Here is a 23,386-nt window from a genome sequence, read left to right as displayed (position 1 = left end):
AGTCCCATATGGACTGTGATTTCCCTGACTTAGTAAAAATATGGCTATATTGCCAGGGGGGAATATTTACATAGGGGGATTTATATACATGTTTTAAATAGGGGAAAGGGGAAAATTGTCAGGTAGTTATATAATAAGGGTGATGAGAAAAAGGGAGAGGTTAGTGAATTCCAGCCTGAGTACCTCCAACTGAAAAACTGCCTTAAACCGAAAAATGGATTGCTTATCAAAATTGGAACACAACAGTGGCACTTAGACTAGCACACTCTTATGGACACTTCTTTGGCCATCTGTAGCAAATATGGAGCATTGCAGCATGCATAGTACGACATATTTGGCATGTAAAAATGTCGATCATGAAAGATGATTAACCTGCTGCAGCAGGAGGCTAACACTAGGAGCTCAAGAGTCACGCCAAGTGCCAAGTAGGTCATCATGCTTGACTTTTCATTTTCTTTATCACTTCATCTTCCACAACCCTTCACTTGCTAAAATTTGACCTTATGATTCCATTTCTTGTTTTATATATGCCTATCTCCATGATGTCTAAACCTTTCGTTCTCTCTCCCTTAGTTGTCTCCCCTCTCTTTTCTCACTTCAACACTTAGCCAAATTTTCTTCTTTTCTTAATCCTTGTAGCGCAGTCTAATGCAAATATTCATGCAATGACACCCCTTCGATCCAACTCTTATGCAATAGCACAAATTTTAATAGAACACCCTCACAATCTTCTATGCAACGACACAAAATTTCTCAGTAGATGACTTCCCTTTTCCTACACAATGACACTCTCAAGCCTCATTGTTACTACATTTTCTCCCACCACCAATTGTCTTCCCTCTACACAATGATGCATTCCGTCTCCATTCTATGTGATGTGATGCGAAATTCATTCCTTGATTTCCTCCCCTTCCTTTGTGCAACAACGCAATTCCCTTATCATAGATTATCTCATATGCTTGCACAACAATGCCATGTCAAGGCCGAAACCTGTTATTCTAGTTGTCATCGATGTCAATATCCATTGAAGAAGGCAGGCTTGATGATGACCCTACATTGAAGAAGGCAGGCTTGATGATGACCCTACATTGAAGAAGGCAGGCTTGATGATGACATAATGATGTCCTTACATTGAAGAAGACAAGGACACATTTAAGAAGGCAAGGAAGTAGTACACTCCATTTTTGCACTCACAAAGGATCAGTCACATTAAAACCCATTTTTTCATCTCCTCAGAGGCATAATTTCTTCATGAGACATCCGCCATTTGAAAGAGCATAATTTTAGCTTTCAAACGAGCTATTACTCAATCAAAATCTCCAAGTGGTTTGAAAGTTATTAATTTTTGAAGTTAAGATTAATTTTCTTGTTAGTGAGCCGACCTCACCCTTCCAAGACAAGTCGACTTACCTCAAGGGACATGGTTGTTCATTGAATGGTAAATTTTATGTGTGTGTGTGTGTGTGTGTGTGTGTGTGTATGTGTGTGTGTGTGGACGACCTCCACTTTCGGATCAGCTTCATCCACACAGGAGTTCAGTGATAGAATATTGTTCATAGCTCATGAACAGAGATAACTCATTACACTTTAACATCCTCTGAGGTGAAACTTGGTATAGTTGTGGTAAATTTCAGTGAACCTGTGGTGAATCTAGGAGAACCTGTGGTGAATCTCGGTGCACTGTGGTAGAACTCGTGAAGGACAGACCTATCTGTGGCATACGATTTTGGATCTGTGTCTATTGCTAAGGTTGCCTCAGACTGCGAATAAACTCCAAACCTGTGATCACAAAGATCTTCAGAACTGTGGTTTATTGATACAACTATGGTATATGTATAGAACTATGTTTGCACCAGACCTCGAAAGACCTCTGCTATATATATATATATATATATATATATATATATATATATATATATCCATGGATCAATAAGCTTGAAGCTAATATTGTGGGTAATAAACAACAATCGGGGCTTAGAAGTGCGTGAAGGGTCATACTTGTACAGACCTGTGGTTGAAATACAAGAGCTCGGACAATTAGCTTATTGTAGACCTTTTTGGTAACTTGGAGCTTGGATCTATTGAAAGCTCAGGACTACAACTTGCCTCGGTACCCGATGCTATAATATCAAGAACAATGATAAACTTCAAAAAGTGCAGTGTGATCTTCTTTGAATATTTGGTGCAGACTTGGTGTAGTGTGGTGCTAACTCTTCTTGGGAAGTGTGAAGATAGATGAGTGGTATAGTTTGGTGTTTAGAGCAGTGCAGAATTGAAGATGATGCAGCATGGTGCAGATTAGTGAAGCAAAACTTTTGTGATCAATTAAGTCTAGTGAAGCAGCAGAGAAGGATTGGTGTCCGTGGGGTAGGTGCCCCTAAACTCAAGGTTGGTGCCTTGGTGAAGATAGGGTCTAAGCCCTAGAGGTCGAAGCCTCATTAAGTCCAAGTTGTTGCTTGGAAATCATTGTACACCTTGATTTGTAAAAGGATCATTTATCCTTCTTATTTCATTAATAAGATTATTCATTTCTCTTATTTTAAATTGTGTAGAATCTAACTGGTTAACAATTGAAAAGAAATATTGATTCACCCCTCTCTTAGTATTTCCAACAAAACCTGCACCACTGTAGCACATTCCTTCGTTAGTGCAACCTTCCCCGATAACCTACACAACAACGCACTGACCTGATATAACTTGCACTGACTATAATTATTTAATTTTTTTTCTTCTAACATTCTTTGTCATCATGAATATTATTGAGATGTCAGGTACCATAGACTTGGAGTGCCTCAAGATATCCTCATCAACAGGAGATATACCTCCACCCATAAAGAAAATGCCAAGCATGGAGATTGCAAAAGTTATTGAAGAAGGGGCGGTGGAAAGTCCTATAATCTCAATTCTCATTTATGTAGACACAACTTGTTATTTAGACAAATCAATACGAATGACTTGGTCTAGTATCTATCAATCATTTTCTCGAAAGGAGGTGCCCGAAGATGAAGAAGACAATGAAGTGTATCATAATGTCAAGAATTCTCGGATCCACAAAGTAACAACACATCTTGTTGTCTTACCATGTGATGAAACTATTGAATGGATAATCAAGTGCATAGATACAAAATATATGATTATCCGAGATAACCATAGTTTAGATGTAGCAATGTACATATATCTCCACATTGTCGAATATTACAAGTTGCTAAGCTACCAAGTGTCCCTTGCAGCTAAATGGTTTTGTAATTTTCTTCTAGCCATCAAGGATGTCCTTAAGACTTGATGGCAAGAGTCCAGCAAGTTCCGACACCGATCTATTGGGATCTACAAGACTAAATTTCTAAGAAAGGCATATCAGATGGTGGCAACAATGTGTTGCAGATTGTATGGTGGGAATGCATAATTATTTGAAGAGAATCAAGTACCAATGGTGTACACTTGTACTCAAGATGAGAGTATATGTAATTGGGCAGATTTTTAGCGGCCTCCATCACAACAAGTGTAAAGCAATCCCAAAAGCTACTAGAGGGATAACAACTTGAATATTACATGGCATCATACTTGTTGGATGTCATATGTGCAAGGTGTCAAATCATGTTATTAGGATGGAGGTGGAACTTTTTTCCAAACATACCACCTGTCCATATCTACTGCAAGATTCTATGGGACACTGGCTACAGGGGGATGTACCATCAAATTGCTGAGAATTTCATTTCACCCTTATATCACATACTTTTTGACACATAATCTTCATGTATGTTAAATAGAGACAGAGAAACATTACAAGGTATCGCTAATTGGTTCACATTCACAAATTTGTTAGGTTTTTTTTTATAGATTTAGTAGCATCAAACAGGTGTTCTAGTCTCGATTTGTGTCTAAGAGGTTAAGGAACACAAGATCTCCAAAACACATAAAAGTTTTCACGAGATAAGCTTGCAAAATGTATTAATTAAATTAATTGGCCATCTTTTAAATATTCCCTAAGTCTAACTTAGGAAAAGTAGTTAATTAAAGTGAATTAAATAAGGAGATCAAACAGTGTTCATACCTAATGAACAAAGATAATTGATTACACTTTAACATCTCCTGAGGTGAACCTTGGTATAGTTGTGGTGAATTTCGGTGAACCTGTTGTGAATTTCGGTGAACCTGTGGTGAATCTCAGTGCACCGTGGTAGAACTATTGAAGGGAAGACCTATCTGTGGCATACTATTTTGGATCTCTATCTATTGCTAAGGTTGCCTTGGACTGTGAATAAACTCCAGACCTGTGATCACATAGATCTTCAGAACTGTGGTTTGTTAATACAAATGTGGTATATGTATAGAACTGTGTTTGCACCAAACCTTGGAGCAATACCTCTTTATTATATTTGCAGCAGAGATCTTTCGAAGGGATAGTAGTCTCTCTTGGTCCTGACAGAAGTACAGACCTACAAGTAGCATATATATATATATATATATAGAGAGAGAGAGAGAGAGAGAGAGAGAGAGAGAGAGAGAGAGAGAGAGAGAGAGAGAGAGAGAGAGAGAGAGAGAGAGAGAGATCCATGGATCAATAAGATTGAGCTAGGATTTTGGGTAATATACAACAATGGGGGCTCAAAAGTGCGTGAATGGTCCCATTTGTACAGACTTGTGGTTGAAATGCACGGGCTCGAACAATTAGCTTATTGCATGCCTTATTGGTAACTTGGAGCTCAGATCTATTGAAAGCTCAGGACTACACCTTGCCTCAGTACCACGGTGCTATAATCTTAAGAATAGTGATAAACTTCAAAAAGTGCAGTGTGATCTTCTTTGAACAGTTGGTGCAAACTTGGTGCAGTGTGGTGCTAACTCTTCCTGGGAAGTGTGAAGACAGATCAGTGGTATATTTTGGTGTTTAGAGCAGTGCATAATTGAAGATGATGCAGCATGGTGCAGATTAGTGAAGTAAAACTTTTGTGATCAATTAAGTCTAGTGAAGTAGCCGAGAAGGATTGGTGTCTGTGGGGTAGGTGCCACTAAACTCTAGGTTAGTGCCTTGGTGAAGATAGGGTCGAATCCCTAGAGGTCGAAACCTCAATAAGTCCAAGTTGGTGCTTGGAAATCATTGTACACCTTGATTTGTAAAAGGATCATTTATCCTTCTTATTTCATTAATAAAATTATTCATTTCTCTGATTTTAAATTGTGTAGAATCTAACTGATTAACAATGGAAAAGAAATATTGATTCACCCTCCTCTTAGTATTTCCAACAAAACCTACACCACTGTAGCACATTCCTTCCTCAGTGCAACCTTCCCCGATAACCTACACAACAACGCACTGACCTGATATAACTTGCACATGACTGTAACTATTTAATTTGTTTTCTTCTAACATACTTTGTCATCATGAATATTATTGAGATGTGAAGTACCATAGACTTGGAGTGCCTCAACATATCCACATCAACAGGAGATATGGCTCCACCCATAAAGAAAATGACAAGCAAGGAGATTGCAAAAGGTATTGAAGAAGGGGCGGTGGAAAGTCCTATAATCTCAATTCTTATTTATGTAGACAAAACTTGTTATGTAGACAAATCAATACAAATGACCTGGTCTAATATCTATCAATCATTTTCTCAAAAGTAGGTGTCTAAAGATGAAGAGGACAATGAAGTGTATCATAATTTAAAAAATTATTGGATCCACAAAGTAACAACACACCTTGTTGTCTTACCTTGTGATGAAACTATTGAATGGATAATCAAGTGCATAGATACAAAATATATGATTGTCTGAGATAACCATGGTTTAGATGTAGCAATGTACATATATCTCCACATTGTCAAATATTACAAGTTGCTAAGCTACCAAGTGTCCCTTGCAGCTAAATGGTTTTTTAATTTTCTTCTAGCCATCAAGGATATCCTTATGACTTGATGGCAAGAGTCCAGTAAGTTCCGACGATCTAATGGGATCTACAAGACTAAATTGCTAAGAAAGGCATATCATATGGTGGTAACAATGTGTTGTAGATTATATGGTAGGAATGCAAAATTATTTGAAGAGAATTGGGTACCAATGATGTACACTTGTACTCAAGATTTTAGCGGCCTCCATCACAACAAGTGTAAAGCAATCCCAGAAGCTACCAGAGGGATAACAACTTGAATTTTACATGGCATCATATTTGTTAGATGTCGTATGTGCAAGGTGACAATTCGAGTCATTAGGATGGAGGTGGAACTCTTTTCCAGACATACCACTTGTCCATATCTACTGCAAGATTCTATGGGACACTGGCTATAGGGCGATGTACCTTCAAATTGTTGAGAATTCCATTTCAACCTTATATCACATACATTTCGACACATAATATTCATGTATGTTAAATAGAGACAGAGCAACATTACAAGGTAATGCTAATTGGTTCACATTCACAAATTTTTTAGTTTTTTTATAGATTTGGTAGCATCGGACAAGTGTTATAGTCTCGATTTGTGTCTAAGAGGCTAAGGAACACAAGATCTCCAAAACACATAAAAGTTTTCACGAGATAAGCTTGCAAAATGCCTTAATTAAATTAATTGGCCATCTTTTAAATATTCCCTAAGTCTAACTTAGGAAAAGTAGTTAATTAAAGTGAATTAAATAAGGAGATCGACTTATGCTTCAAGGACTTCCAAAAAATGACTTGGACCAATTCTGAGATGATATTAGTCATCGATAAAGGTCTAATCATGGTTCTTGAAGCTCCAACAAGAGATTATAAGAGTAAGTACATGAGAAGGAGAAATATACAAGAGGAAGAGTGAGTTGTCTTGTCAAATTGAGCTACCTAGTTGTGGTGATTCAACAAGGGAGAAAGTTTGAGCCAAAGAGAGAGCATCGAAGAAAGGGAATATTAGATAATTCAGGAGGAGGATTCTAGATAATTTCTCATTTGTTTTCTAGTGTCAGAGAGGCAGGAAAAGGGAGGTCAAAATTATTCCACAGAGAAGTCGTGCAACCAGAAACCCCAATGCGAGTGCCATGATAGAGGTCGTTTCAATTGTCAGAGGCAGGAAAAACTATCCGAGAGGTAGAGTGAATTTTTCCAAAGACATAGGGAGGTACTACGTCTCATATGGAGTAAGTGAGCAAGTAGTGTGAATTGTTCCAGGCCAGTAGTGCACATTTCTAGTGAGTAGTGTGAGCAGGCCAGTGGGATGCCTAGTTGATTTGCAGAGGGAGAAAAATATCTCCCAAATATTTTACCAATATATGTGTTGGAGGATTGCCAATTTGGAATCTAGATTACTGTACTCCCAGAATTTGTTGCATAAAAATAAAATAAACCCTCATCTATTGCATCGGTTTTCCCTTCGAGGATTTTCCGAGTACATTTTAGTCCAAAAATATTGGTGTCAATTTTTTATGTGTGTGCATCTATTTCTCGATTCTTGATTTTATTTTCTGCAGTGTATTCCATGGTCAAGATTGCAATTGTGAATTATTTGTTAATTGTCGTAAACTATTAAATTTCTAACAATTGCGAGAATAATATCCAGGAATTGAAATCAAGGAATTTTCATAAGATTCAACATATATTAGGGTATTCAGAGCTTGCAGGCCCCCTCACCAACTTCCTATGTTTGTTATAGATAAAATAGTCTTACAAGAAGTTGCATACCAGGTCACAACAGGGCATGTATAAATGCTAGTTCATGCAAAGAAGAGACCATGGATTTCCTTTCCATTGTATATTCGCACATATAGTGTATGGAGTTTTAGAGAAGCAAAGACATAAGTCACTGATTTAGAACACTTTAAGTGAATTGAGCTTCCACATATATGATTCCTAGGGTCTTGTTGCAAAGCACTGTCGGCATATATAGTAAAAATGGCCATACACCCCAACCATTCACAAGGACGAAGATAAGGTAAAGATTTTTTTACAATTTTGCACATGCTATGGAGGCACAGGAAAAAGGAGTTGGTAGTTTGCAGCCGATGAGTGGTACCAAAACGATACATGGAAATCCTCTAATGGAAAAGACACTAAGAAGAAGAAAGTTGCTCAAAAGAGAAAACAAGAAGAAGAAGCAAAGAAGGAAAGACAAAAAAAGATGAAGGTTGAGCAAGAAGACAAGAAGTGGAAAGAATAGAAGAAAAGAAGAGGTAGGAGGAAGAAAAGAAGAAGCAAGAAGAAGAGAAAAGAAAATAGGAAGAGGATAAGCGAAAGTGGGAAGAAGAGAAAAGAAAACAAGAAGAGGATAAGCGAAAGAAGTGTTAGGATATTCCGACACATAGGATATAGTTAAGTTCAACTTGGTCTAGTATAGAGTTAGGTTAGAGTTAGGTAAAGTGTGTTTCTTTACCGTTGTACATTTTGTAACTTACAATCCGACGGTCACGATATGTAGTGATCCGACGGTTCACTCTCACCTCGGTATTACCGACACTTGATCTGTGGCTTGACACCCGATTGGTCCATGAGTTCTATTTAAAGCGCATGGAGGGTCATTGTTCGGGTAATCCGTGCATGAGAGAAGCTTATGTAAATTTTCATTCTTTGATTAATAAATTGCCTGTAGTACCCACGTTGGGACAGGCCGTGGACTGTTTCCCTCCTTGCACTTTGAGGGTTTTAACCACGTCAAAAATACTGGTGTATTGATTTGAGATCTGGTTGTGAGCGGTGTCCTTTTGGTGTTCTTTCTGAGGAACTTACCCTGTAAATTCCTACATGGTATCAGAGCTATTTGAGGGCCGCGTCCGTTGGTGATCCAAATCTGAAGCCGGTAGAACTGCATGCGGTTGTCGTTTCCTAGATCTGCTGTTTCTGACTGCTTTCGGGCCGAGAGGACTGCTCTGTTGCGTTCGGAGCATCTGTTCCAGTGAGGAACCCCTTTCGTTTCACGCGAAAAGGTTTCCGGTAGCCCTAGCTGCGTCATTTTTCAGATCGGGAGGTATACAGTGTTTTTTTTGCAGTTTACTGTTATTTTCTCTCTGCTTATTTCGGTCTCAGTTTATTTAGCCTTTTTTTTAACCGGATCTATACCTTTCATTTCTGCGTATGCTCTTTGCCCTGCGACTCTGTGCGATCTGGGCAAATCAGAAACAGAAAGGAAGGATTTTTCTCATGCGTATGCTCTTTTCCCTGCACCTTAGTGTGATCTCGGAAAATCAGAAACATTGAGAAAAATATTTAGTTTTTCGGCTTAAGCTAACTTTGAGATTTTTTTTAAAATTTCTAGTTTTTTGGCTAAAGCTAACTTCGAGCCGCAAGGTTCGTTTTTCTTTGCATATTCGTGTTGGGTTTTGTGTTTTGTGTTTTGTAGGGAAAAAGAGCTTTCTCAAGGCAAGCACGCAAACCAAGGCCCCCCCCCTCTCTCTCTCTCTCTCTCTCTCTCTCTCTCTCAAATTTTTTGTATAGATCAATTGGTTCAAAGCTATTTTAAGAGAGTAGAGGTCTTGGGTTCAAGTCTCCATTTTGTGGGGGCGGATTTTTTTTCCCGCACATTCGCGCACTTTGCCGGCAACGTCAACAATTTTTTTTTCAAAAAGCCATAACTTCTTCATCCGGAAGCCTTTTTCAGAGCCGTTTTTTTTTAAAACGCCTATTTTTTCGAGATCTATCCATTGGAACACTTACTTTCAGCATCTTCAGCTTCAGTTTTTTTTAAAAATGGAAAGTCCATGCCAAGTCATTCTTGACAGCACTAACTACTTCCAATGGGTAGCCTACATGGAAGATTTACTTAGAAGTAAAGGTCTCTTCAGAATAGCCACAGACCAAGAGAAGAAACCAAAAGATGAAGACAAGGTTGCAAAATGGGAAAATAGACAAGATCAAGCACGTGGTTTGATAGGGATGTCTATTTCTCCTGATCTTAGATTCCACATTGCAGAACTTGAGACTCCTCATGAAGCATTAGAAAAACTCGCTAAAGTTTTTGGGATTAAAAATGAAATTAGAGCCCATCAACTTGAAAATGAGCTGCTTACTTTGGATCCTAATAATTTTTCTTGCATTGAAGATTTCTTGTCCAAATTCAAGACCCTTAGATATCTCTTGGAAGGTGTTAAAGTTAAGAAAGAAGATGGTAACCTTATTTATTCCATCCTTACTAAGTTGGGACCAGCCTACTCTGTATTTGTTTCCACTTTCCATTCTACAAGGGAAGCTTTCATTTGTCAAGGAAAAGACTACAAGGCCCCTTCCTTTGACTCCTTTTGTGATTCCTTAATAAGAGAACAAGAAAAACTCTTACACCTTGGTCTTCTTAATCTTGGAAACTCTTCCACGAAAGCGTTAGCCGCCCAGCAGCAACCAAATTCAAAGAATCCTAAGAAGTCATATCCTCAAAAGAATGGTCCTAAACCATCTCAGCCTCAAAATGAAAGATCATTTCAGCAAAATGATAAGACCAATAAAAACAAATGGAAGAAGACTGATAGACATTGTAACTTTTGTAATCGAGATGGCCACTTAGAATCTAAATGCTTTAAGAAGATGGAAGCCTTGGAAGCCGCAATGAAGAAACATAACATCCATGTGGAGCCTACTTCAACTTCAACTTCCGGAATGGCACTTTCTGCATGTCATTGTCAATCATCTCAGTCTGGTTATGCATTAAATGTATCTTCTTCTTCTTCTCATTCTCATGAGTGGCTCATTGATTCTGGAGCCTCTTGTCACATGGCCAAAAACCAAGCCATGTTTTCTTCTTTAAATGATTGTAACACCAAAAATATATATGTTGGTGATGATAGATCTCTTAATGTTGTAGGGACTGGAACTGTTCATCTAGACAATGGTCAGTTTAATGATGTATTATGTGTTCCAACCTTATCCTGCAACCTTCTATCTGTCTATCAGATAACTCATTCAGGTGAAGGTAAAATTGTTGAATTTTCACCTCATGATGTTGTAATCAAGGATCTAAAAGATCCTAAACAGATTCTAGCTACTGGTCTTGCTGATGATTCCAAAAGGTTGTATAAGTTTCACAACTTTGGGTCATCAAATCTTCCCTCAGTATTTGTTGCTCATAATGATGAAGTGAGCAAACTTTGGCATGAGCGATTTGGTCACTTAAACTATCGCTCCCTTCAGCATCTATGTAAAGAAAATATGGTGACAGGTCTTCCTATGGTATCTTGCAGAGATGGTGTTTGTTCCGGATGTGTACTCGGAAAACATCATCGGGACAGTTTTGACAAACGTGCCTCTTGGCACGCCTCAGCCCCTTTACAGCTTGTGCACAGTGATTTATGTGGTCCTCTTCCTGTTGCTTCATTCTCTGGCTGCAAGTACTTCTTAACTTTCATTGATGATTTCTCCAGACGCACTTGGGTATACTTCTTAAAACTCAAGAGCGAAGTATTTAACACCTTTTTGGCCTTCAAAGCCTTTGTTGAAAAACAATCTGGACATCAAATTCTTAAGCTAAGAACTGATAATGGTGGAGAATATGTTAAAAACACATTCATCAACTTTTGCACCGAAAATGGAATTCAAATGCAACATACTGTTCCATACACTCCACAACAAAATGGTGTAGCTGAAAGGAAAAATCGCACCTTAAAGGAAATGGCTAATTGTATGCTGCAATCTAAAGGACTCAGTCTTAGTTTTTGGGCCGAAGCAATTAATTGTGCAAATTATATAATCAATCGCACTCCTACTAAGGTTCTAGAGAATATCACTCCAGAAGAAGCTTGGAGTTCCATTAAACCAGATGTAAGTCACTTTCGTGTGTTTGGAAGTGAAGCATGGGCCCATATTCCAGATGAAAAGCATAAAGCTTTAGAACCTAAGAGTGAGAAATGTACTTTTGTTGGATATTCTGAAGATGTAAAAGGTTATAGACTTATTCCATTTAAGTCCAAAAATGTTATCATTAGAAGAGATGTAAAATTTGATGAAAATAAATCGGCCTGCGAGCCTAGTCCGGCGGATGTGCCACCTCTTCCTATCTCTTCTACTTTTGAAAACATTTCTTCTTCAGATGATGAAAGCGAGGATGATAATCCTCCCCCCCTTCTCAGGATCCTCAACTTCCAAATGGGTCCGTGCTACTCGGGATGCAGCAGGTGATCTTGCCGGTGATCCTACAGATCAGCGACGTACACGTTCTCAGTTTGAAAGAGCCTCTTCTTTACTGGCTCAAGCTCCAGTAAATCATGATCCTGACACTTTTGCAGAAGCTTCAGGCCATCCACATTGGGAAGCAGCTATGAATGAAGAATATCATTCATTGATGACAAATGATACATGGGATCTTGTTCCTCTACCAAAGGGACGCAAAATTGTTAGATGTAAATGGGTTTACAGAACCAAGTATGGACCAGATGGGAAAGTTGATAAACATAAAGCTCGTCTCGTTGCTAAGGGCTTTTCACAGGTTGAAGGCATTGACTACACTGAAACCTTCTCCCCTGTTGCCAAAATGAACTCTATCCGCCTTGTTCTTTCCCTTGCTGCCTCTTTAAAATGGGAAGTCCATCAGATGGATGTTAAATCTGCCTTCTTGCATGGGGACTTGCAGGAAGAAATCTATATGGAACAACCCATTGGCTTCATACAAACAGACTCCAGCCTTGTTTGTCGACTTAAGAAATCCCTTTATGGCCTCAAGCAAGCTCCTCGGGCTTGGTATGCCAAAATGGATAGCTTTCTTTTAGAATCTGGCTTTTCTAGGTGTCATTCTGACAATACTGTCTACACCAAGAAAGTGGGCAACTCTCTTATCATCCTTGTTCTTTATGTTGATGATCTTATTCTTACTGGTAGTGATCCCAACCTTATAAACCATGTGAAGTCCAGCCTTAAAAAGAAATTTGAAATGACAGACTTAGGACACTTACACTATTTTCTCGGTCTTCAAGTCTTGCAATCCCAGGAGGGTATTTTCCTTTCCCAGTCCAAGTATGCTTGTGATATTCTTCGTCATTTTCACATGGAAGACTGTAAGCCAGCCCCTTCTCCCTTTCAGTCTTGAGTCAACTTTCAGTCTTTTGTACTTCTCCTGAAGTTGATGCTACCTTATACCGTCAACTTGTCAGAAAACTCTTGTATTTAACCCATACTCGTCCTGATCTTTCCTTTGCTGTTGGCCTTGTTGCTCGTTTTATGCAAAACCCCCGTGAAAGTCATTGGAAAGCAGCTAAAAGAATACTTCGTTATGTTCGAGGTACAATACAGTTTGGGATTCATTACAGTGCCAAAGCAGCTCCTCTATTAGTTGGTTTCACTGATTCTGATTGGGCTGGTGACCCTGATGATCGGAAGTCTACTGCCGGTTATGTCTTCACTCTTGGTTCAGGACCTATTACATGGGCTTGTAAGAAACAGGCTGCCATTTCTCTTTCGTCAGCAGAAGCAGAGTATCGTGGTGCCGTGGAAGCTAGTAAGGAAGCCTTGTGGCTTCGTCAGATCCTATCAGAGTTTGGCTTTGAGCAGCAGCATCCAACCACACTTTGGTGTGATAATCAAAGTGCCATTCAGCTATGCAAAGATCCAGTCCAGCATCAGCGCAGCAAACACATTGAACTACACATGCACTTCATCAGAAAGCTCATTCATGACCATGTTCTTGAAGTGCAATATTGTCCAACAGATGATCAGGTTGCAGACATCTTCACAAAGGCTCTCACAGAGGCGAAGTTCACTAAACTTCGATATATGCTTGGAGTTCAGGAAGTTGTCACTAAGGGGGGATAGGCTCTAGTGCCTCCTTCCTTCTCCTATTGTGTCATATTTGTAAATCCTTCAATCCTATCCCAAGTTGTTCTTAAGGGGGGATGTTAGGATATTCCGACACATAGGATATAGTTAAGTTCAACTTGGTCTAGTATAGAGTTAGGTTAGAGTTAGGTAAAGTGTGTTTCTTTACCGTTGTACATTTTGTAACTTACAATCCGACGGTCACGATATGTAGTGATCCGACGGTTCACTCTCACCTCGGTATTACCGACACTTGATCCGTGGCTTGACACCCGATTGGTCCATGAGTTCTATTTAAAGCACATGGAGGGTCATTGTTCGGGTAATCCGTGCATGAGAGAAGCTTATGTAAATTTTCATTCTTTGATTAATAAATTGCCTGTAGTACCCACGTTGGGACAGGCCGTGGACTGTTTCCCTCCTTGCACTTTGAGGGTTTTAACCACGTCAAAAATACTGGTGTATTGATTTGAGATCTGGTTGTGAGCGGTGTCCTTTTGGTGTTCTTTCTGAGGAACTTACCCTGTAAATTCCTACAAGAAGGAAGAAGAAAAGAAGCGGGAGGAAACCAAAAGAAAGCAAGAGGAAGAGAAAAGAAAACGAGAGGAAGCAACCAGGAAGCTTGAAGAAGAATGAATCGCGAGAGAAATGGTAGAAAAGTAAGTGCAGGAAGAACTTAGATTAAAGGAGCAAGATCAGAAAGAGGCAAAAATCAAATTACCTCCTATGGATATTGAGCCTCCGTTTCCACTCACTAGAGAACATCTAACACTTCGGGAGATGGACATCTCAGTTGAAGAGGAAGATCAAGTGCTAGACCTTTCAAGTTTCAGAGATGATCACGACGTAAACAAGATTGTTCAAGAAAGGTGCAAATGCTTAGCCCGAAAACTGGCCAAACCAATATGGGTGACCAAGAAAAGGGATATAGTAATAGATACTATAAATAATCCTTTGGCTATAGCATCCACAAGATCTACATTCTTTATTGCAACAAAGAAAAACATTGAGCATTTGGTTAACAAGATGAAAGACTTTGAAAAGAAGATAGCTAATTCAAATCAAGATAATGAAAGGCTTCGCATAGAAATCCTAGTCTTGACAGCCTCAAGTTCTCATGAGGAGGATTTCCAGACAATTGCATTAGAAGAGATACAAGTGTTGGAAGATGTCCTGAAACAACTACATAATGAAATTATTATTCTTCAAAAAAAACTTCCTCGTTAACGCTTATCCAAAATGACCTCAAGGGAGAAGGTGCATTGTTAAAAGAAGTCTCGATTGTAGTACACTTCATGTATGAATAGCGAACAAAATATCTTGATGCACCAACCAACTTATCTACAAGGGATAGGATGGGTAAGGAAGGAGACAAATCATAAGTTAGTATGTCCATGCAATCCAAATGAAATTGGGAAGATATGTGGCTAGAACATTGAGTAACTATCGACAACTTCATAGTGCATTAGAAGCCCTTATCAAGTCTCACAAAATAGCTTCCACTAGAGCATAGATCAGAGCAAGAAATCTGCTAAAAAATTTAGGACATGATGTATGTAAGAAAGCAACGTGTTGCTCAAAATGACCTTAAAGCCGCAAGAGAGGCCATTGCAAAAAACGTGGTGGAACCCACAAAGCTACACACAATGGTCTCTACACTTTTCAATCGAGCACAAATAGATATGAGAACAATGATGCTTGATGCTCTTGAATGTGTAATAAGATTTGAAAGGTTGATAACCAACAAATTCAGATCCATTGTAGTTGATTACAAAGCGTGGCATGCCCACCTAACACAAGATTTGCAAGTTAAAACATCACCCTTAGCCATTATGAGATTAGTATCACGAAAGATGTTATTTCTATTATTTTGATTTTCGTGTAATATGTAAATAAAATAAAATTATAATTTAAAATGAAACTGAAATTAGAATATGGAGAAAAAATGAAAATTTATATGGAAAATGAAAAGTCATGAGGGAAGTTTGAAAGGTCATAGGAGGTGAAAAGTCACCCCACTTTATATAAATATACCCTCATGGCTGGTTATAAAGGGGTTTTGGTTTTTGACTACTTAGAGCACCTTGGAAAGGTAAAGCTTGTACATTCCTTTCGAAGATCAAGTGACAATTTTTTTATTTCCACTATTGGATTTCATAGATGCTTTGTGTAATGGTGCATTAGATATTTGAGAAGCCCTCTTGGGCCATGACAAGCATTTCATTCATGTGTTATTGAACATCATAAAACTATTCTTGTGGTGATTTAGTGGTATGTGATTGTTGTTTACCTGTTGCAAGTTAATGAACTATTTCGTTAATTCGAGACTCGCATCTAACTTGAGATTGTTTGTTGATTTATTCTTTCACGAGTGTTATTGATTGTGAACTAATTTACAATTGATAACGAATATATTTCTTTATCCATTTCTCTTAAATCAAGTTTTCTAACAATCTTTCATTGAGATTCATGTTGATTTACTTACTTGTTGTTATATTCTTTGTATCTTTTGCTTAAAGTATTTCATAAAGTTGTTCTAACTTGCATTTTATCGAAAATATGATTTCGATTTCCTTTCTCTTGCTCACTCTATCCAAACTAATTTTGGAATAAACATGGTGGAAGCCAATACCGAATGTGACTCCTATCCAAAATTGTGGAAGGTCTAATTATGACTTTATACCGAGGACATACCCTGACCAGTGGTAGTGCTTTCCCCTCATCAACATGGCCTAAAAATGCTTGCATTGCCACAAAAGAGTTGCTTGCGGCATAGGATAAGGTCTTTTATACCCTAAAATTGCCATAGACAAATATTGGTTATTTAGTAATTCTCCTCGGATCAATAATTCCACCAATATCCTTCCTTTCTTGTCAAAATTATATGAAAGATGCCTAGAGAAAATTATGCCAAGCCGAATAGAGAGAGGGATTCACTAGGGTGGAATCTTTCACCTCCAAAACTAATCAGAAAGAAAGGAATCATAGAACCCTCAAGAGGCTCAAATCATAAATAGAAATATCCATAAACCAAGATGATAAAAATGATTCTCCTCTCTCTTATTTATAGATTCCCTTCAGGGTTTTTTCTCCTAATTTTAATTTGAGGGGCTAACACGTTTCCCTCCACTTTGCCCCAAATTTGGATTCTTTCGTAATTTCTCCTCTAATTTCCCCAATTTACTCAATGTTACACCAAAAACATTGAATAATGGGTTCCCCCCTTAATAATTGACTAAAGCCTAAGGGGTTGGATAGGCTATAAATTTAATTAGAAGAGGACATTACAATCTCCCCTTCCCAACATTGCTTATCCTAAGGCAATTCAGAGTTAGCACATCAATACTATGACCACAGTCTCCAGGGTGAATGAAATTGTTCTTCTATCCTATTGGTATCAACAATGAGGACCTCTCAAATGATCCATATTCCTCCCGTTGATCACTTCCAAACCACCCATATTCATCAAAAAACAATTGATGTAGATCCTCCATGTTCACCTCCACCATAAATATTTTCAATTGAAAAAACTACCCCCAAATGTCCTAAAATGACAAAGTGACCAACACTAAAGTTTGGGGTGATGTTGAGGTTAAATCACCCATAACCATATAATAGACATGGACGAGGACCATCAAGAGTGATGTATTCTTTTAATACAATGAACATTGGTATTTGAGATCCATCCTTGTTGGTTATGAGAAACTAGTTAGCCTCAAACTTTGTATGATCAAGGCTTGGCATGACAGTCTCTCTAAAAACTACTAACTTTGGTTTTTCCACTCCTAGGTTGCATTGATAGATAATGCCAAGGGTAAGAAAGCTTGTAAAACCAATAAATATCTTCGTGTCTTTATGCCTCCCTAATATTCTAGAAACTGACCCAATATCTATTGTTAAATTATGAAGTAATTTTCTAGATTTCTTGGCATACTTGACATAGCTTAATAGAAGTTGATTTCTATTGACACAACAAGTTGATTCAACCACGGTCTCCTCAGATTCTACACTAATACCACTCCAATATTTTGGTTTCGCAAGGTCTACATGAATGAATTTATACCTAGAAGCATTTTATTAGTTTGAAAAGTGAATAAATCACCATCATTTGCAACAAGATCATATTGCACTTCAAGGTTGTCAACGATTTTTTGGGAAAGAACCATAACTTCCCTGCCTTTGAAACTTTCAAAACCTTGAGGAAGAGTGGTAAGATCACCATAGAAGAGCATGTACATTGAGTCACAACCTTCTATATTATATAAAAGAACATACCTTCCATATTCAATTATTTTAGAACCAACTGTCCACTTGTGATGTTCTGAATCTTTCTAACGGAGAATATCTTCAGATTGACTAGTGCCCGATAAGTGGTAAAACAATTGATGATTAAGATTGATATTCATTTATGTTCCTATTTCTAGCCCTTCTTCTTCTTTGGAAGTTGGATAAAGGGTGTAAAAGAAACCTTTGTTTTCATGAGCCAAGTGATGGATGAAAATTTCACCCATGAGAGAGGATATGGTTTTGTCTTCTTATTTCCACCTTATTTGCCACTTAGGTAACCTTGATGTTCACCTAGTCACTACCACTAGTGCTTAAACCAACTACCAAGAATTTTGCATTTTCCCTCTGCAAAAATATTTAATGTCAATGTTCTACATTCACCTAGATTCTTAGGGTCAAGAAAGACCTCTGCTTCTGCTTCCATATTTCCCTGGACATAGAGGACACTCTAATCTTGGAGCCTGATGTTAAATAAATAAAAGTGGTTATCATTGCATTGTATGGACAACCATATCTAGGAGGTTCAAAAAGAGTTGTGATGTGCTCTCTCAATTTCCCTGTTGTCTTGCAAGTCTATAGCAGGGATTCAGTTAAGGAAACTTGTTTTTCAATAAAATCCTTGACCTCCTTTACATCTAGGTCTTCTAGACATCTTTAAATATCATTTACAAACACCTCGTGATAGTTTTCTACTACATACCCATTTTTCCTTGCTTTTGGATAATCTAAGCGTTGCCTTCCCTCTTTGGTATTCTCATCAAGCTATAGTGGCCCTACAAGAGTGAACTTGGGCTTATTCTATTAACAAGTTATGTATCCGTTTGCATGCCTCAACACATCATCCTCAAGGCCCTCCCAAGAAAACTTTTCTCTAATCTGCCTATATGTTTCAAATATTCCTTGGTGCCCTGCTAATTGTGGTCCATGTACGATCTTTAATATCTCCTTCTTTAGTGCATATTTAGGGATCAGACAGAAAATCACCTCATCCTCTATTATGTATTTGTCATCTTGGATGAGATCATCCATCAATCGCAAGAAAACTTATTTTTGGAATATTATAGCAAGAGGTGGCCTTTCTAACCTTTGGTAATTTCCATGAGTAAGCATGTAGCTAGTCTCCTAAAAGGTGCATCAACCTCAACATTCTTCTTGTACTTAGTACCAAAACATTGTTGGCTACTACCTACTTAACTCTTATTCGTAATTAAATATTTTGTTGTGCAAGCTACATTTCCACGCCCATAAACTACCTCCATTTACTTAGTTGATATAGTTCAATGACCATAATTGGACATACCTATCAATGCTACCTTGTTTCCATTCCAACCTCTGAATTCCATTTCCATTACCTAGTAGTCCATTGAGAACCTTCCCAACGAGTATAACCATTGAACCCTCAACACAATATTGATATTTACAAGTTCTACTACATAGAAATCATCGATGAATGTGTAGTTAGCTAGTGTCATGCTCAAACATGGGATCACCTACATGCACGTCATGTTGTACCTATTAGTTTCCCTCACATCAAAGCCCTCAAATTCTTCCATGGGAATACCTATTCTTGCCATCAAAGCTACGTTGATGAAATTGTGCGTAGCCCCACCAACGACCAAAGCTACGATTTGTTGCCCCTATATGACACCCCTGATTTTTAAGGTATAATATTTAGGGACTATAGAGAGAGAGGAGATACTACCACCTTTGATTCATGTACATTACTTCTCATCTCCTTTAGCGTGCCCAATAGATTGTTTTTCTCTAGGATTGCGACGATCTTTGCTTTGTGCTAACATTGTATCATCTTCATCATCACTATCAAACAATACTTTAATATAGTGGATCTTCCCCTTTCCCAAACATCTATGATCGGGTTCCCATGGTTCCTTACAAGTGAAGTAAAGTTTCTCCCTCCTCAACTTTCTCTGAGTCACCTCATCCAACCTATCCTTCTTAGTCCCATCTTTTTGAAATGGCTTCTTATCTTTTTCCTTCGAAGGGATGAGAGGTTTGGATGGAAATTTCACCTTTGGTGTTGCATCTCCCATATCTCATGTCTTGTTGATGGTATCATGTAAGGTGGTAGGTTTGAAATCCTCAACCTAACCATGCAATGGTTCAACTAAACCTTTTATGGATATCATGATCGATCCCTACTTAGATATGTTTGTCACCATGATTGTTATCCGTTCAAATTATGAAATGTAGACCTTTAATGTTCTGATCTGCTTGAACTATGCCAACTCTCTAAAATGTATATTCAGATCCCTTCTGTCAAATTGATATATCAACCTTTGTATGAAGTCCATGCAAGAGGTGGTGCTTGAATGTCCCAAAGTGACCAATCCATGGTACCACTATTCACGCACTTCCCCTTCCAAATGCAACGTGGAAAATTTGATAACATCTACTTCCAACATGGAATTAAGTTGGAAAGAGGTGTCTAGCTTTTGTACCCAAGCCCGTGTTTAGCACTTGGATGATCCATTAAAAGAGGAAATGGACAATTTCCCAACTTTGTGCATTCGATCATGATTTTGTTTTACCATGGGCCTATTTTGTACTTAATGCTACTTAACTCATGAAAATTCATGGTTTCTCGTACATCTTCCCCTAATGATGCACACTCCTTAAAATATTTTGTAAAGTCTTTGTAACAACCTCTCCCACAATTACCCACTTTCACAAGCTCTCCAGGGTAAACATGAGTTGCGAGCCACTATGATATGAACCAACCTCCAAGTTCCAATTATGGAAGTGGGGCCTACAAATCGGAAACAAACTAACATCCCTTAGAGACTACAGATCACTTGAGAGCCTATCAACCACCCCAAGTGATCAATCTCTGAGTTGGAACTCTTTTTCACTAGGTTTACTCCCTAATTGCACCCATAACACATTGTGCATGCGGTTAGAAGGCTATAACCACACCCACAGGCATGTCCCCATGCAATTATGACCCAACTTCCTAAATTCAATGCACGTGGTCGCGATATCTATGCCATTTTTTCAGGCTAGCCTTCATACCACTGCCCATAACTTACTGTAACTTTCTAGAATCATGACAATGATGATAAAAATTCTAAATAATCAAAGCTTGAGAAAGATTTTGACAAACGGTATACATTTCATCAAACACATGGTAAGCATAGAAGCTACAAGTCATGAATGCATATATGACCATAAACTTATGAACTTTATATGAGAATCACCAAGAAGGGTCTATGCCCTCTCGAGATAGTTGCAACAACACTTGTTAGCCCATGCATTCATCAACTATACAATAACTTATCAAATCATGAGAGAGCTCCATAGCTAGAGCACATCTTAAAACCATGCATATAACCAAAATAGAAACTATAACAAATCAGCCACAAGATCACCATAATAACCAATTCAAGTTCTTATAGATCACAATGGGAAAATAACTCATATCAACATATGAAAATTCCAACCAAGTCAATGGTTTCCACGTACCACCCGACCATAGATTGGGTTGAAACAAATCTCTCTTTCATCCAATCACCCCCGTGCCATATTCCAAGCATGAATATGGGATCGTATGGGTTAAAACAAAATAAAACCAACTAGGGCTTCTAGAGGCCAAACCACCACAACCCTCAAGCAGATCAATCTCACCTGTATAGTCCATAAATCACTAAAATCAACCAGATTGTTCTCTACCCAAGTTGTCCATGACTCCAAGAACTAGTAACTCAACCCACAACCTCTAAGGAACTCAAGTTGTTTCAGGGCTCCAGAGAATTTATCTTAATTCGGAGGCTCTAGGGACTAGTAACTTGACCCACAACCTCTAGGGAACCCAAGCTGTTTCAGGGCTCCAGAGAATTTGTTCCAACCCACAGCCATAGGAAACCAAAGAACCAATTAGAAAACCAAATGGGGAACCAAATACACCATGGCTATCCAGGAAATAGCAAGGTAAGACTGAAATCATTGTCAATCGAAGCAAATATCCATGTCAATGACAACACATAACCAAAGAACCACATACATATACCATGCATCAAAAAACCAACAAGGAGATCACACATGCAACGTATTACCTGCAAAGTAAGCCTATTGTAGTTGTTGATCCAACTGTCTCCTTGCACTCCCTTGCTTTCCTTTGTTTTCTTTCTCCAATCCAAGTGAATGATAGAGTGCTCCAAGAATGATCTAAGTGTGCAAGAGTGTATGAGAGAATAAACAAGAGCTCAACTCAAACTTGTCAAAAATTTGAACCAAAAATTGTGTGAAAGCTAGCAACTAATTCTTTGATGCCTTTTTATTACTTATGTCTCTTTTTTCTTCATTTTTCCTCTAATTTCCCTTACATGCAAAATTGTGTCTCTTCACCTTACTTTTCTCCTATTTTGCTTTATTTTCAAAATTAAAGGTCAAGTATTTCCTCTTTACCTTTGCTAATTTCCATAGCCATTAATTAAACCACAAGTGATGCCCACTATAATGTTTTCCCACCATTCAACTTGGAATATGTGTCCCATGACCTTGGTATTATTTTATTTACATGGAAAATCAACCAAGGATTGTTGCAAACCCCTCCCCCTTAGGGGAACACCATCCTCGGTGTTCAATGATGCTTATAACCAACAAAACATGTTTCATATGGAGCTTTATAACACAACTCATTGTTGTATTTACTACACACACACACACATATATATATAGATAACCAAAGCACATAAACCAAACACACAAGCTCAACCAAGAAATAAGGAAGGATACAAAGTTGCATCTCATCAACCATCTCCCATGTAGCTTCATCGGGCCCAAAGTGCTTCCACTGCTCTTTAACTTGCTCTATTGCTCAGTTCTGGAGCATGAGTTGTTTCCGCTACAAAATGCACTGAGTTTCTGGCTAGAATTCTCCCTTAAGTTCCACCTACAATACAAACTAATCAATCACATGATCAACATCCCAGGCATATCTCTTAAGCAATGAAACATGGAAAACATCATGGACTTTCACTATTGGCGGCAGTGCAAGTCGGTAAGCCATTGGTTCAATCCTCTCTAGGAGCTAAAAAAGCCCACAATACCAAGGTGCCAACTTGGCACATGATCCAATCCTCAAGGAGCTCCTCTTGCGCTTGATGCACAAGTACACATGCTTTGTAACCTAAAAATCCTTGAATGATCTATGTTGATCTACATAACTCTTTTGCTTGTCATGTGTTGCCTTTAAATTCCTTTTGATAACCTACATCTCCTGCTCCATCTTGGCCAACGTATATGGTCTAATCAACAACTTGTTCACTAGATCACTCTAGTTGAGAGGAGTATTACAACTTTTCTCATAAAGAGCCTCAAATGGACTCATCCTCAAGGATTCTTGATAACCATTGGTATATCTGAACTCTACCAATGGAAGATACTCCTCCC

Source organism: Pinus tabuliformis, chromosome Q (genome assembly GCF_031772625.1).
Source record: "Pinus tabuliformis cultivar Carrire ecotype Pingquan chromosome Q, CPIR1, whole genome shotgun sequence".
NCBI lineage: Eukaryota > Viridiplantae > Streptophyta > Pinopsida > Pinales > Pinaceae > Pinus > Pinus tabuliformis.
This window is presented reverse-complemented; position numbering follows the sequence as displayed.